The sequence below is a fragment of the Centrocercus urophasianus genome, unplaced genomic scaffold (genome assembly GCF_019232065.1).
Source record: "Centrocercus urophasianus isolate 14NV4802_14NV808 unplaced genomic scaffold, USGS_Curo_1.0 seq_7, whole genome shotgun sequence".
NCBI lineage: Eukaryota > Metazoa > Chordata > Aves > Galliformes > Phasianidae > Centrocercus > Centrocercus urophasianus.
In genome coordinates, this window is record NW_024885310.1 from 4768827 (window position 1) to 4786733 (window position 17907).

General features: G+C 36.0%; 1 long non-coding RNA gene across 1 annotated transcript in view; it reads left to right on the forward strand.

The window, feature by feature from the left end:
* Window positions 1-17907, forward strand: part of LOC122170427 — a 284255-nt gene that overhangs the window by 199269 nt on the left and 67079 nt on the right. Inside the window, exon 4 of the long non-coding RNA XR_006171756.1 lies at window positions 6637-6752. This is a non-coding gene — a long non-coding RNA (uncharacterized LOC122170427). The remainder of the gene's footprint in view (window positions 1-6636; window positions 6753-17907) is intronic.

Sequence of the window (17907 nt, forward strand, 5' to 3'; positions counted from 1 at the left end):
CTTTTTTTTTTTTCTCAGCTAAATGACTGAATATGGAACAGGTTCTTTCATTACTTTGCTTACAATGCTCTTAATCAAAGACACTCTAACACGATAGTAAAGGTGTGTTTTACATCTGGGCTAGAGATAGGCCCCAATTGCGAGCCCCTTTTGGAGATTGTTGTGGTTATGACATGTCTAGAAATTTGGAACAGGTTTTGAAATTCCAAATTTAACATAAATGTCCTTGCTATGATCAGATATGGAACATTTCTAACAATGTACTCTGAGTTTTAGATGACGTGTATGCAGCATGTTTATGCACCTTCTAGAAGAAATAAATGGTTTGTCACTTTAAGAAAAGGCTAGACTGGGCAAAACCATTACTTTTTTCTTTTTTTCTGAACACGTCATTCTTCTGACACCAACTGCATGTTACCTTCTGTTAACCCAGTTTTAATTTAGTAAGAAATATCAGAACCAGGAATTCTGGAACTTGCAGCAAATGTGGGACATTAAATATTTCTAAAAGCAAATATTGAATATAATCAGAGCCATTGTACATCCTACCTGCTATGCTACATCTTAAATGTATCACTGGAATAAAACCTGTGACTCTTGAATGCAGTGTGCAAGGAATGGAAAATATGTAATATGTAGTGTTACTTGCTTTGTATTATAAAATATGTGTGGTTCAAAACACCCTACACAAGAAAAATGCATTGGACTAAAATGTCTGATCTCTATGAGAAATAGCAGACATAAATTCAGAAGAAATACGAGTAATAAAAGACATACCTTAGGGTATGACATGTAAAAGTTCAGCTTCAAATACTTTTTAAATACTAATTAATATATTGTCTGAGATTGGATCTGGCTAGTTGAGAACACTGCAGTTGTATGGTTGATTTGCTTGTTTTTAAATTGATGTAAATTTTCCTACAATATGAAAAACATTGTTATGGAACCCCACTACATGGTATTTCTTAAATAAATGTTCTCCAAGGCCTCTGAAAGAAGGAAATTAAATCAGTACCATCAGCGTTATTATTCATAGAATCAGAGAATGGCCTGGGTTGAAAAGGAGCATGATGATCATCCAGTTCCAACCCCCTGCTATGTGCAGGGTCTCCAACCAGCAGACCAGGCTGCCCAGAGCCACATTCAGCCTGGTCTTGAATGCCTGCAGGGATGAGGCATCCATAATTTGGGGCAGCTGAACTTCAGCTTTGTAGCAAGCTATCACAGAAATGCCTCCTGAAACCGATATCTGGAAACTTGATGCTGAAAAGATTTTCTGAACGGACCTGGACCTTTGCGCACTACGAATGCATCCCCCTTGACTTGTGGAAGTTTGCCTTTAATGTAGTAAGAACCCACCATACACAAAAATTTGAACATAGTCTATAGGTATTTTCTAGAGAAACTTTGCTTCTCTGGAAAGTTTCAGTAATGGTACAGGAACAATTATGATGGCCAGGGGAAACACAAAGCAAGTTTCTCACTGTATTGAAAAGAATACAGCTGAAGTTAGATGAAACAACCCCTGGTGCAGGACGTAGTTTCAGGCATTGACGCTGGCAAAGCATGATTTATGACTGAACTTATAAGAGATAGTGGATTTTTCCCTTTAAATTCTCACGTCCAAGGTGGTTTTCTATCATAATTTTTTGGTTTATTCATTTTGGAGATAGAGACACCAGTCAAGGTGTACAATTGCCATTTTTTATTTATGGGAGCAAGTTTAAAGGCTGTTTCCTTTTCCTTTTTGCATGATCTCTAAGCAACACAAGATTAAATAATCCTTTGCTAGATTCAGATTGTGAATGCAATAGAACAAAATGACCTATATTAGACATCTGTAGCACGAGAAAAAAAATTCTCTAATGCATTTTGTCTGATGCATAATTTGGTTTTGGATACCTTCCATTCATGGAAATGAAGATCAGAATGAAGCTGTCAGGATCTATCAGAACATATTTTGCAGAATTGTACTAAAAAAAGAAACCGTAATCCTTAAGTGATCAGGGGAAAATCTTTTAGAAATAGGGGGGCAAGGCTTCACTTGTATGATGCCTGCAGTGACAAGAATGTTATCAGAATTCTGCTGCCAGTTCCAGACATCAAAAATGAGGGCAAAATATCCAAAGGGATTTTGGAAATAGTTATTAAAAAGCTAAACTTCCAGAAAATTGGACTTGTAGTAGTAGATTAAACTTTGTTCAGTCTTTTTATTCAGGAAAAAATAGGAGATAGATTGATGACAATCAAAATGTGTCAGTCTCTTCTGAGACGGGCTGAAATCTGACCATGTTCATATATTTTATTGTGTTTTTACTTTTGAGCTGTAACAGCACACTATATATCAGTATGCACTAGAAAGTAATGTCTCCTGAATCGACCTTTCTGTCATGCAGTCAACTACAATTCAACTGTAATTTTGCCTTATAAATTCATTTTTAGGAGAGCTTTAAGCAATTTGTGAGAACAGACTATAAAGGGCATTTTTAATGTAATTACACTGTGCAACAAGATTGTGTTATTTCTATCGCTGAAAGAAGTATTTTCTTATATTTGGGGTGATATTTCAGTAGAATCAGGAGAGTGTTGGCTGTTTAAGAATACTCTGATTCTTGATTTAAGTGGGGACAAGGAAAATGTTTATTATAAGTTTTGGTTTGTTTGTTTTTCAAGTTCTCTGAGGATTACTATTATCCCTCATTTAAAGAACTGCTAAAAACTTGTAATCCAGCAATCAAGAATGTAAATCTAAGTACAAGATTGAGTTGGTGCTTCATTGTATACACAAATTCATGTATTTTCTGAATCATCAAGCATAATTTAATCCCTCAGGGAAGTCATGCTTGACCAGTCATTTTGATGAATATGCAGAAATGCTGATAAAACTAAAAGAAATAACTGATTTTGATGTGGTAATGTTTTGGATGTTTATTTTTAGTTTGTTCTGGTCACAGTTTGCCAAGATTTACTAATTTCAGATCTTGGCGTGCATTAAAACTGCTTTTTCCTTAGCTTTAGATACTGGATTACTTCTATTCACACATTATATTTGCTGTAATCATTTTTCTTTTAAGAAATTGCTTTGGTTGTTAGCCAATACATAGAAATTTTAGGGATAACTTTTGCTAAGTGGGACGTCAGTTCTTCATACATGCTTTTCTCCTTAAAGCTGTTTCTGCATTAATATTTTAGAACATTTTATTCATCTTGCACTCAGGAATGACCTTTGTCAGCTGTCACTGTCAACTAGGCATCGCTGCTCCTGACAGTTACTGTCAGCTCTGAAGAGACTTAAATCTCTATGCTATATTCCACAGGGCTGGAAAACTGAATCTCTAACTGTGGAATACATTGTGGAATAAAAACAACCACCCAAGTACACGGCAAATACTATTTCTTCAGAAAATAACTTCCTCTTCCCCTTCTCCTTGCCCTTCCCCTTCGTTTTTTGAAAGACCACAGAGTATGTCCCACAGCCACAACTCTGTCTCCTTTTCCCTTGTACAGACATGCTTATTTATTAGGTTTCTGGCAAATTTCCTGCTGCCTCCAGCAGTGATAGTTTGTTTGCTGTGTACAGCGCTGGGCACTCCTTCAGTTTGAAAGATCAGTTTGAGGTGGTGATATTTCAAAATTTGGATCTCCATCTCATCTTCTGTCAGAGAGAAGGCCTGCTTGAACAGAGCTGCTTATCAATACTGGTCAGAAAAATAAAAAAAATAAAAAAAATAAAAATAAAAACAAAACAAAACGAAGAAGACATTTTTACAAATTTAGTTCAGTATTTTTCCTATATATTTAAGTCTTTTTTTAAGTTTAAAGCAGACTTCTTAGCAAATGTTTGATATAAATGAAAAATGTATATTTCCTTTCAATCATTTTTGACATCTCTCAAGTTTTTTGATTATTCTTAGACAACCCAGCTGTACTTCAGACTGCTTTTTCCTCTTGACATATATATATAAACAATCTGAGAAAAAGAGGTAGAAAATAGGAACTGAAAATATATCAGCAGAGAAGCAATGATGCTACTTATAACAATGATTACTTTGGTAACTATGGTGCTGGCAATTTTTTCCTTGTTGAAAAAAAGCTACAATGCTGCAAAAGGCACCTAAGAAGCAAAATTTAAAGTGTGGTAACTTCCAGGCTTGGTTATAGCATTAGAAGAAATTCAGACTTTCTCTTATATTAGTTTGTAACAACAACAACAAAAAAAAATCAATCAGTATTAAAAAAAAAAAAAAAAATTAAACTTAGAATCATTTAATAAAAATATCCAGATGATTCATAAAAGAAAATTTCAATAAGTCACAGGACATATTCTTGTAGAATGTGTGGACAAGTTGTCCTCTAGGGATCATCTAGCCTAGCTGAATAGTCAATGGCCTTTGTATGACCAAAATGACAAACATTAGGTTGAAATTCTGAAACTGAAACTGAAATGTTTCCCGTACTGCATTTATTCTGTTTATTCAGCAGGCATTTCTGTCCTTAGCTCTGCCATATTTTTTCATGTTTAAAATAGTAAAACAAACATAAATAAAATTTTCTCTATTGGTACAATGTTGACACCCTCGCTCATGGTGTAAATCTCTTCAAGAAAAGAGACACACTGAACCTGTTGAATGAAGGCATTGCTTTGTGATTAATAAATTTGATTGGATAGATTCCTTATGTCACCTTCAAAATTTGGGTTTATGGTTTATAGTGAATTTGTCTCTGGGTGTAGATACCTCACCGTTCTATAGTGGCTATTTTAAGTAAAACAGTTGTGGTGCCTGAATCAATGTACTGAAAGTGGGGATAATTGCGTGCCTATGGTACTTAATGATGTGCCTTGTTTGGATTAATATCTTTTGAGAAAGACCTGGAGGTTCAGAGTGCCTCTCTGAACTATGCAGCTTTGATACAACATGTTTTTCTGTAAGGTGAACAGCAATTTGCTGTCTAGCACTGAGTTCAATATTTAGTGTGGTAAAGGTGACATCTGCAAAAATGATTTGATAGTTTCTTGTAGTGACATTGAAACTGAGCTCTGATTCAGTTATTGAATGTCCTTGATTTGTCTTTCTGCACTGCACTGGATTTTCTGTTGCACACAAAGCCTGAAGAAATTGTAATACTTTGATAAAGCCATATGTCTGGCAGATATTGAATGAAATAAATGCACCCTCTTAGCCAGAGCCTGCACAATTTCTCATGCTAGGGGATTCTCTCCTGTTGCTAGTTTATTGGTCGTTTTGTCATCGTGCTTAAGAAGCTATGAAATTAAGATTTCTGTGATAATGTAGGTAATGAAAGTCATAAAATGCATTTAACGCTATTACTTTAAAAATCAGTCATTAGCAAGTTCATGTATTGAAAGATCTCTTGGTTTCTTGCTGTGATCCCCATGACTATTTCCAGGAATGCTAGACTGGTTTAGACAGCTTTTGAGGTAAACATTTCAGATGACTCTCTTTTTCTATCATTGAATGTGCACCAGTTCTGCTGGTTAACCCAAGGCAACTGTCACTTGTTTTTCTTCCAGATCAGTTGAGGTGACTCATTTTCACCCATCTTTAAAAGGAGTTCAGAGCTTTGAAAAAGGCTTTCAGAATACTGAATCACAAGAGAGAAATACATTTTGAAATATAGTATTATGTCTAAAATATTTTTCTATTCTAAAATCTAATAAGTTTTATTTGCATGTGGTCTTTTGCATCTTGGTGAAGAAATTGCAACACTTTTTTAAAACTAGGAAGCCACTTCTAGCTCCTGTGTCACTTTGGATGATAATGCTATTTTCTTTTTCTTATACAGAAACTGTTTTTCTACAGCAACTATATTTTTATGTTCAAATGCATTTCTTATATGCTCCAGTAATTTTTTTCAACTTCAACTTGCACAATTCAATTAGGATAATGGAATATTTTAATACCTTTTTTAGTAACCGTGGAAAAACATGGATGCATCCAATTAAACTATTTTTATCTGTTCTGCAGAGTTATTAACAAGCTGAAAACATTCTAGACCTTATATTATAGTCATATCTATAAAATATATCCCAACAGTTTCCTTCTTCTTGATATAAATGGTCTACATGCTTCAAAAGAAGTTACAATATTGCTTCTGAAAACAGATGGGGAATAATGTAACCCACATTAAGTCACATTGAATCTCCAGTAGATTAAAATGATTTAGAATATAAACCTTAAAATGTGAAGCTTAATGACTTCCTGCAATTTTATTATTGCATTTGTGGATGTTTACATAACTGTATATTTTCATATCTTTTATTTTTTTAATTTTGGAGTTCTACAGGTATTTCAGTTTTCTGCTTTTCCTTTTTACTGGATGCTCCCTTTGCATTGTGTCATAAAATATAAAGAAAGGGGCCCTAATTTTACTTTCTCTGCACTGCTTATCCTATGCTGTTCTATTATGTCTCCTTTGCTCATTTTGATCAGTGTTCTCTGATATTATCTCTTATTGAATGTATTTCTTTTAAAGAGATGGTGACTGGAACTGTGCAGACCAATCCATATAGGCCCTTACAATGGAACAGGATGATGGATAATGGTAGAACCTATTATATTGTCATCATAGCATCATTTCACTTTTTAATATATTTTTTTTTCTTTTCTATTGCAGCTATTTTGGAAAGATTTTCTACAATCATTCCCCAACTTAATTTTTGATCACGTTTCATCTGAAAGTCAAGAAGTTGAAATCTATGGCTGAATGCATCTCCCAGAATCGCCTGTTAGGTATGTTTTTCTTTTTTACAGTTTGCAAACATGTGATAAGATCAACATTGCATACGATTTAGAAGTTCTACTCTTGAAATGCGTATTGATGTACTTAAATTCTGTGTCAGAGTGTTTTTTTGGGAGAGCTGTGGTTCCACTGTGGTCTAGCTGCCTGTCTACTTCAGGGCTAACCAAAAGCTAAAGCATGTTCTCTGGGCATTATTCAAATGCCTCATTAACACCAACAGGCACAGGGCACCAACCATCTCACTAGGAAGCCTGTTCTACGAGCCCTCAGCTTGTGCTTCCAGCCCTGTCACCAGCACTGGTGACTCCTCTGAGCACTTCAGAGGTCCTTCATCCCTTTTTTGTATTTTGGAGCCCAGAACTGTACACAAAATACAAGGTGAGGCCAGATGCATGCTGAATATAATGGGAGAATCAGCTCTTTTGACTGGCTGTACCTAATGTGGTTTGCCCCGACTGCCAGGTTATAATGATGATTCTTATTGAGCCTGCAAAAATGACAGACTGGATGAAGGAGTTGAGTACCCTCAGTATGCTTGCAGGCACCAAATTGTCAGGTAGGAAGGCTCAGATGGATCTGGATAGGCTAGATCAATGGACTGAAGCCAATTGTACGAGTTTTAACAAGGCCAAGTATGTGATGCAACATTTTGGTTGCAGAAATCCTATTCATTAATACAGGCTTGGGGCAAGGTGGCTGGAAAGGTGCATGAAAGAAAAGGGTATGGGGGTGCTAGTTGACAGTCAGCTGAACACAAGCCTGCAGTGTGCTCAGCTAGCCAAGAGGCCAGTGACATCCTGGCTTGCAGCAGAAATAGAGCAGCCAGCAGGAGCAGGGAGATGATCGTTCCTGTACTCAGAACTGGTGAGGATGCACCTTGACTGGTGTGTTCAGTTTTGGGCTCTTCACTAGAAGAAGGACATCAAGGTGCTGGAGCATGTCCAGAGAACAGCAGTGAAGCTGTGAAAGGTCTTGAAGCACAAGTCTTATGAGGAGTGGCTGAGGGAAATGGGATGGTGCAGTTTGGAGAAGAGGAGGCTCAGGGGAGGCTTTAGTGTGCTCTACAACCCTGTAGATGCAATGTAGGTTGTGGTGAGGTGGGGGTCAGCGTCTTCTCTCACATAGCTAGCAGTTGGACTAAAGGGAATGGCCTCAAGTTGTGCCAAAGGAGGTTCAGGTCGGATGTTAGGAAAAATTTCTTCTCTGAAAGAATGGTGATTGCAACAGGATGCCCATGGGGGTGGGGGAAGGTGGGGGGGAGGAGAGGGTGTAGAGTAACCAGAAGTTTTCAAGAAGGATAGTTCTCAAGAAAAGGGTAGATGTCATACTGAGGGTTGTAGTCTAGAGCAGTCAAAAGCATGGGTTAGTGTTTGGACTAGATGATATTAGTGGTCTTTCCAAACTTAATGATTCTATGATTCTCTGAAACTTGTGTTTTGGAAAGATAATGTTTTGTATTAACAAGAGGTTTTATTGTAATTTGTTTCCAAAAATTGCATTATCTTCAGTGTCAGCATAGATACAACCTTAGTGGCAACTGAATGATAATCTGTAACTATACTTGATCATTTACTGAAAAAAAAGAGCATACTTTCACTTCAGCGTGCTTATGGTAGCTTGGAACATCCCACTGTTTATTTGTTCCATTTTAGATAGTCCTTATTTGAGAAAGGAGATAAGAAATATCTCCTTGTGGATTGCAGATTGCAGAGTACTTACTCCATAAGCAGATTGCAGAATACTTAATGAAGGATTCAAGGTATGAATTTATATTGCATACTTACTGGGATTATTTCAAGGTAGCAAAAACAATCGAATTGTTAGCAATGATTTAGGAAAAGAAAAGCTGTTCTCCTTTTGTGTTTATGACTTCAGAACAAATCATTGCTTTCCATCTTGAGGAGCTGGTAAGTAGATAAAACTTTTCACGACTGTAGGGTGCACTGATACTCTACTGATATGAAATATAAATATCTAGCATCTAACTCTGGATCTGCGTTGTCTATGCAAAGGCAAAGTCTGATTCAAATGGGATTAGCAGTGTGCATGAATTTAAGCATGTCCATAAATGTCTGCAAGGCTTTAGTTATTCAGTGCACTCATTATCTCAATTTGTTGTTTCGTGGAATTGTTCCAAGCATCTCATCTAATCAGATCCTCCTGCAGGCACAACATATGCTCACAATAATGTTAGCTATATATAGCTCCTTCCACAATTGTGCAGGATCAATGGAATGTTTTTATTGCCAGTGCATGTACGTGTCTGTGAATTATCCTTTAGGAATTACAATCCCTCGATGAGATTACAGTGTGAATCCTAGTGGTTATAAAGCTGATGGCAGAAGTGTAATTTCTTAGATAAAAGCATTATAATTAGATTTAGTGTATACAAATATACAGCAATGCAGTAGAAATACTATAAAATGGATGCAAGTTGTATGATTCAGTTAAAAAGCAAGCTTGACACTATTGCTTGTATACCAGTTGCGCATGCAACCCATAAATAAAGAAAAACAATGTCACTGTGCTGAATGAAAGTCAGCCAGATGTTCTTCATTGAAAATGTTTACCTCAGTAGTAAAGCATGTTTATTTCAGGCACCTAATGACTGACCTTTCATATTTAAGCTTGAAATGCAGATGGCAAATAGCCCAGATAATTCTGTTCTCAGTAATGCTGTTGTAAATCTGTTGTGTTACTGTATATTATGGAAAGTAGTGTACAATGTGACAAGAGGCTATGGCCCATTTCTGCTTTCTTTGTTGCTTTCATCTACAAAGGCATTTATAGGAATCAATGAAAGTATGTATAAAATATTACTTGAAAAGTGTAAGCATGTCAGAATTTGGCTCTTTAGAGCCTGAAAGCATTTAGTAGTATTTTGCATTTAATTTACCCATCCTATTTAAGTGATTGTCAACTATAGAACTAAGAAAATTTTAGTCTTGCTGTACAGGTGATTGTAAAATGCCAATATTAATATTACTAAATAACTTTACCTACTGAATGGATTCAGCATGAAGCAGTTGAAAATTAATTTGATAGCATATGGTTTAATCAATGTTACTATCTTTGTTTCTAGATACATAACTCCCTTTTGGCTATGCTATTCAATATATTATTTTGATAACAGTTGGAAAAACTGTGCTGTGAAACTGAGTATTAAACTTTTTTTTCCTTATGATCATATGCCACTTTTAAATTTCTATCAAAGCTCAGGATATCTAGATGGAAAAATTCAAATATTAGGACTTTCAAACAGCGGAGCAGGCAATTTCAGATGAACTTAATGCATCCAAAATGCCAGGTGCAACATAAAGGATTGGAGGTGGGAGAAATTAGTGAGGTTTATGTTGGTCTTAAATCTGAACATCCTTTTTTGTTTAAATAATATGTGTGGTCTGCATGCACGCATGTGCATACATTCACCTTACTGAAAAGACATTGATTAGATAATGGAGTCAGTATGTACTCTCCTTTTTTTCAAGACAAAATTCAGGTAGATTTTCAACACTATTTCATTCAGGAAAAATACTATTCAAGATGTAACTTCCACTTGCTTCTTTATCTCCTCTGTGTTTCTTTGAGAGACCTCAAGGATCATCAAGTTCCAATGCCTCACAGGCCACAAGCAGGGCCATCAACAATATGGAGAGGTATTAGTGTTACAGCTTACTATAAGCTAGCTTTGCTCGTCTTTTATTATGATCCTTCTTCGTGGTGAAAACTGAATAGATCAGCATGTCACACACAATCATTGGTTTGAAGGAATCTTTGCACCATAGGTTGTAAAAGACCAGCTGAATGTATTACACTGTGTGTAATAGAGAGTGTCCCTACTGTCAAGGGTGTAGTAACATAGACATAGTAACAAGTATTTCATTTTTATGGAATGGTAGGCCATTTGTAGTATTGTATTTATTTGATATCTGTATCTGAGGTAGCAACACATATCACCTGAGTGAATGACTTGCCTTGGATTTGTTTACTGCCAAAAAATTAGGATCTGATTTGACTTGTTTGATACTGTTTTTTTTTTTCTGACAAAGTACTGGAACTTTCTGGATGAGAACTGAGTTTTGTTGTCACTTACAGTCATTTTAGTCTTCATGAAAACAGCAGTCTTCAGCTTTCATGTTAGCATTGAATTAAATTTTCTTGCATCAGTATTTCACATGATCATATGCTGCACTTTACTACTCCAACATATGACCTGAATAAAATTAAATTTGATTTCACTTTTCCTATACATTGTTGTTGACCGTTTCAGAGTGTTTTCTTCCACACTGGAGGACCTCAGTGCTCTCAAATTGATGTTAAGAAGATAAAAAAGGTCACTAAGTTCCATGGGTCTTCGAAGAGCTACCTCAAATTACACATGCACTCTACTGCTTTGCTGGGTTTCTGTTATTTTAGAAAGAAAAATCTAACACTACTTACAAGTCCCTCATGCTGCTTAAATAGTATCTCTTCAGCTTCTAAGTTGTTGCATTTGTTGTCTGTATCGTCAAATAATTTCATTATAATTGGTGCAGAAAGTCTGTGAAAAGCATGGCACTGGGAATAAATATCTTTTTGTAGGGATGAGAAAGTGATTTTGTCTAACTGAAATAATCATTGTGGAAAAAGACATAATAACAAGGTGGTGAAACTAATGTGTTTGCCCCCATCTTCTAATTTAAACCTGAGGCTGAGAGGTGTTACAGAACATAATACCAATTTGTGATGCTATTCATACTCTTATATTATGCAGTTTTTTAAAGCATTTGGCAACTTTTTGCTCAAGGTGTAATTTAACCTGAAAGAAAAAGGGAGAGAGAAGATTTGTGTTGTCATTGTGAAAACGCTCGTTAAGGCATTTCTGCAATTGAATCTCAGCCACAGTTTTTGCTAGTTATAAAAGATTATTGTAGGATAGGCTTCCCTCAAGTCCAGCTACTACTGTTTCTTGAGTATGATACATTTTCCAAAAGCCTGGGCTGAATGATGTGCAATGATTGTGTGATCTCGTGATGGCTGGAAAGATAGTAATTGTCACCAGTACATCTTCAGCATTAGGATATGCCACTGTAAAATCAGATCAGTCAGATTTGGTAGATGCTCAAATAATAATTTTGGTAACTTTCTTGGAAATAACACTTAAAATTGTATTTGGAGTTTAGTAAAAAAAATTACAGCACACAAGCCATTGAGAGTCCAGCCTTGAAAGGACACTCTGGTGATTAAATACCATGCATATTCAAAATAGGGAAAAATAGGAATAGAAATAGGCTTATTATTCAGTTAGGTTTATTGCTATTTTTTTTTATCTCCTCAAAGATGGTTTATTTTGGGCTTATTAAAGTAAATAACAGTGATAATTTCATTTATCAGTTGCTATTCTATTTAGTGTCTTTATTAATTAAACATAATTCATGATTTTTATGAAAGGCTGTGACTGCCCTCATAGGAAGGACTAAAATCAGGAGAAATAGGAAATATTAGCTGTCAGTAAAAAGAAAAAAAGGAAATTCAGAAAAGATAAAAAAGAAAAAGAACAGAGTCCCCTTTCACCAACTTGAATGCAGTTAATAACAGAAACCTTCGACAGGAAATTACATCATGGGAGGTTAAAAAAAAAAAAAAAAAAAAAAAAGGATAAAAAGCCTTATTATGTAAAAAAAAATATTTGACAATGGCTACTATATTTACTACTATGAGATTTTTTTGTCCCTGCTTTCAGATGCTGGACTTGAAAATCCTTTGTTATGTTATAGGTGTAGATGTTATGAGTTAAGTTTTGCACATTTTCTCTTTGAATCATTGCTTTACTTGGAAGGAAAATAGTAGAATGTGGCAAGATTATGTTCTAGGCATTCTAGATGCTCCCTCAGCAATTCTTGTTTCCTGTCATCAACTGTCTTGACGTTTGCTTTGGTGGGGTTGAATTACTGCAAAAGGAATATGAGGACAATAATTAATCTCCTACATTTACTGTATCCATTGGGATCTTCATCTTTGCCTTTCATCAGCTCTCTTGACCTCAGCTCCCTGACCTGGGAGCAGCTACTGGGTACTATGCAGCAAGCTGGTTCATTTTTCTCCTCCCCTTTTTTCTTTTATTGTGAGTGACACATGAAATTGCAAGTGGCTGGTATGTGAGTTTCTTTGAGTACTGCCTCTTAGATCAGCCTCATTTTTCTCACTGTTTAGTTTTGCTGAGAAAATTAATAGTTCTTTGTTTCTCTAGAATCGGCTCCATCTTTGCTTTTAAAGAATGTGTGGGTCTGTGTGTTTCTACTTTGTGAATGAGGCCGGAATCTCTATTAAGATATTAATTTCAGCTACCTTTGGTTAGAATAAGGATCAGTAAGAGCATAATTAATTATGTTATTATAGAATGTATGTGATTAATTATATTCATACGTTGATCATTATAATAAGCGTTTCAGCAAGAAATTGCTATGTATTTCTAAAGACGAGGTAATGGAAAATGGTAATGGAACAGCAGGGATAGCAACAATACCTGCACTGCTCTCAATTTTTGTCTTTAGTCAGGATGCATTAGTGAATACAACTGGTTCAGGACTGAATTGTGATAACACAAAGTCTCTGGGTAATCTTGACACTTAACTTGAATCCTGATTGACTTCATGTTGAGCAGAAAGCTAATCTAGTAGCTTTAGTTCGACAATACTGCACCCTTTGTAACTCTAGCATTGTAACCCTTCTTGCATAGGCGAGGAAACAAATCTGTCTAAAACATGATTAGGCTTGGAAAGGTCTCAAGGATAGATTTCTAATAGTGGATATTAAATCCACTTGAACCTTTTCAATATAAATACATACACCCATTTATTTCATGGAAAGTGTAATACCTTTTGTTGATTACTATTGTACTTTTCATCAAAAAAGAAAAAAAAGTTCACAAATGTCTCTACTAGAAAGTCATATTTCAATTCAGAATCATATTTCTATTCAGCTTTTATATTTATTTATTTTTCTTTAAAATAAAACTGATGATATGTACAATTCATGCTCACTGTCCTGGGTACTACTGTGTACTACAGGAATCCAATATTTTTATTGGAAGTAAGTATTCTAGAGTGGGCCCATTTGATTTCAAATCCAAATGTGAGTGGTCACATTTGGATTTGCTGAAGCAAAGCAAACTACAGTGCACATGAAAACAGTGAGTGAAAAAACTATAGATGTTAATTATTTTCTTAGTAATTACTGTTGTATTTTGTTATTTTTAGCCTAATCTGAGTTCTCTTAGTCATGAGATTTAGTAACCCCAAGAAGAATGACTAATGTGAGTTGAAAATAATGAACCATTATCCAAGAGAAGAGAAATGTACTTATCGTGCAAATGAGAAAGGGCTGTTGGGGAATAAGACGAATGAGCTATAACTTTAAAATAATATAATGAATCCTGAGGGCAGCTTACAGCTTCCCAGGAAAACTGAACTAGCTAGGCATGTGACAAACCACAGACCTTTGTTGAATATTGTAGCTATTTACAGCTCAAGGTTGCAGTTTGTTGGTTTTTTTTTATGTGTGCGTGTGCATGTTTTATGTGGAGAGAGGGAGAGCTAGAGGGAAGAAGGTTATTTTGTTTTATGCTAGGATATTTGTAGACCCTTACCTTGAGATCTGCATACTTGATTTACAGATATATAGAATTCACGCTAGCTCATTTGTGTTTTGTTTATCATACCACAGCCTCTTCAGTTTGACAATCTGTACTCCACATTCACTCCATCTTTAGACTGCTAATATTTTAGTGATATCAGCTCACCTGTGAAAAGTGGAGATGTGTCATCAAGAGTGAAGAATGTTATTTAAAGGTTGTCATTCAGGACACCAGGGAGTGAGGGAGAAGATTCTTTTTCTTTAGCAGCCACAGGTAGCTGGGACAAAGTCAGATTTGAAAGCTGTCACCCAAAGGCACTGGTGAAATACAGATTAAAAGCAACACAATTAATACTTCCCTTTCTCTTACCTCCTTCAAATTTCAGATCAGGAATAGCAGCTAGCAGTTTGCATTCTCTCACAGCTTCCCTTACCCTTCTGCAAGCAATCACATTGACTTCAGACTAACACCAAGAGTGCTCTCTATTGAATGCCAAGAATTGCCTGAAAGAGGTGATTCCTTTGAGATCATCCATGTTAAAGTGACTCAGTGCAACCCCATTTAGCCATCTTCTAATAACTGCACTTGGAAATCAAGTGTGGGAATTAGCACTGCAAGTCCTTTTAGAAACTAGTTTAAAATTAGTTTAGAAGATTTTTGTTTCCCCTCCCTCTATCTTTTCTTTGCAATTAAAGACTCAGTTGTGTTTTTCTCTTGTACTATCGCAGCATCAGGATCCTAAGCATATTTGTAAAATGATGAACAATCTACAAAGAGTTTATAAAGTGAGTTTATAGAGATTATGTGACTTGTGTGACTTGATATAGTAGTTCTGTACCAAATGTAGGAACTGAAGTCTGTATCTGTATATCCAATTCCATTATTGGATTTTTCCACCTCATGTTAAGTGAGTAATATGTAGGCCACTCTGAAAGTAGTGCCTTGTGTTAATTTCTGTGGAAACTACAACAGATACCAGAGGCACAATAACACTATTTGATAGAGCAAATTCTCAGCTACAGGCCACTGTTTTTCAACATGGTTCCTACCGTTAGCTTTATGTATTCAACAGCAATGGACAAGAGCCTGCATGCCTTGCTCATAAAAATCTGCATGGCCAACTGCAACATGGCTTGTATTTCCCATCGCTGTCCCCACTGCTGAAACACACCACCCACTGCTCACTGTGCTCACATCCATAGCTTGGTCTCCATAAAAACACCGCAAGTGTTGCCATTTTTTTTTTTCCACAGAAAGGGATTCAGTGACACACCTTTGCTTCATTCACATTTCCGTGTCAGACACCATTCTGTCAGACTGCCTCTCTTCTGCCCTCTTTCACATGGCAGCAAAACATCATGGGGTGCTGATGGAAGGTTCAACCTCTACTGCTGTACCAGCAACATCCACCTCTGATGCTGTAGGCCAACATCATAACCTAGGAGGTATAACTTTCAGAGCTCCTTACATAAAATTAGGAGTTAACGTAGAAATCAGGCTATTGGTCCCACCAGGTTTTCCTCATGGTAAGGCCTCTGTACCTGCAATATCATGTCATTTGTGAGCTGATATATCACTGTACAAAGGCCAGAGAGATGGCTTATCTGTGCAGATGCATGTCCTGAAGTATGATAGGCATTCCTTTGACAAAGTGTCTTTATGCTCTCATTACGATTTTTCCTTCTTCTGCCTGTCTTGGCCATGTTGCAGCATTTGCTTTCTTTCAAGGCTGACATCTAGAATTCAAATAATTCTATGTATTAAGAAAGCTCCATACAATTTATTTGTTATTCACAGGCTGTTTGTGAAGTAGCTATAAATGTTTCTACTTGAATTTGGTAGAGAAATTGTGTTCAACTTCTGCCTTCTTCTGGCTCTATTAGGCATAGCAGTGAGAAAAGTGCTTGAACTCAAACTGTGTTATAATATAATGATACTATATAATCCTCTTAATTTCTGTAAGTTAGCAACTACTTTTTGAGATAATGCAGCACTGACTTTCTACCCATACTTTTGAACAGAAAGGAAGCAAATTATCATTTACATCGTTTTTGACGATTTATTTTTGAGCACCATGAGCCCCTCATCTACAATTCCCACAGGGTTCTGCAGAAGGCTCCAAGTATCCCAAATTATACTGTTTCTATGGTTTAATAAAAATAATGTCCTCATTCGGTTTTTAGATGGAATTCTTAATTGCTGTATACCTACCATTTTTTGTTTTGCTTCTTTTAAATCATGGACATTTAGTGTGATGTACATATGCATCATTGCAATGCAGCTTCTAAACAAATGCTAGTGTCCTAATAATTCCGGCTTTGACAGAATATGAGCAGTGTTGTTCTTTTACCACCCTTTCTATATACAGTCACAAACATGAGGAAATCAGTGGTTCCTGTTGTGGCAGTGCTGAAGTGCTTTGCGTGACATAATAGTGAAAAGGATTTTCCTCCTTTTCTCTCATATTTACCTATTAAATGATTTCATGTCTGTGAAAATGCAAGAAAAATGAAATCAGCAGTAGCCTGTGGTCCCAACTACCCAGGATAAACCAGTAGCCTAGACAGGAGAAAATTTAAATACATTCTTCACCGCCTGTCTTTCACAATAGCTGGTAAAAGTGTATGAATTCACTGAATGTCAATAAGAAATGGTGAGCAAAGAGCAAAATGAAACGTTTTAATTTGGTCATTCAATAAAGAGCAATCAGCACTGGGACATAACTGTTGCTCTACCTACTGCAATAATTGGAAAGATCAGGAAAAGCTAACCTGGCTCAGTATATCCAGACAAACAGAACCAAATTCATCGTTTTAAGGGTTCTCATGCATTTCATGTTCTCTTTCCATGATGCAGTGAGTGACCTCACATTAAACTTAACCTTTTTATTAGGAACAGTAATGCTCCAGCAGTTCCTTTATGGTCAGAATATTTATTTCCATAGATTATAGTTATTTTTCCAGAGCTGCTGTGTTCCGCTCTGTAAAAGTTTTTAGAGACTGAAATTCTGTTCTTCCTCAGACAGTTGAAATCCACTGATTTCAACTCATAAGCAAAACACAAATAGTCAAGTAGGAAGTGGATTGATTTGTAATGTATTCAAGGTATTTACTATATTTTTACAATCTGTTTGAAAACAAAGTCAAAAAGAATGGAACGTGGCACTATTATTTTTTTTTTTTCTCCCAGAATTTACAAGAACTTTTTAACTTCAAAATTAGCATTGGCATGAATGAGTCGAAGCTTTGCATTCTTAAACCAGGTGAAAATGTGATAGCCAGAATCCACAGGGCTGAGCTTGGATCTGAACTCACTAGAGTAACACCTAAAATCTTTTCTTCAAAATAGTTTATCTAATGCTGAACTGAAGAATTAATCAACACATGGCCATCTATAAATGAAATCTGGCCAAAAACATTTATCATTTGCTTAGATCTGCTTTTGGTGTTACCATGGAATTCACTAAACAAAACAGAACCCCTTTCCTTTTCTCTGCTTTTCCCCATCTATACAGAACGTACGTGGATCTA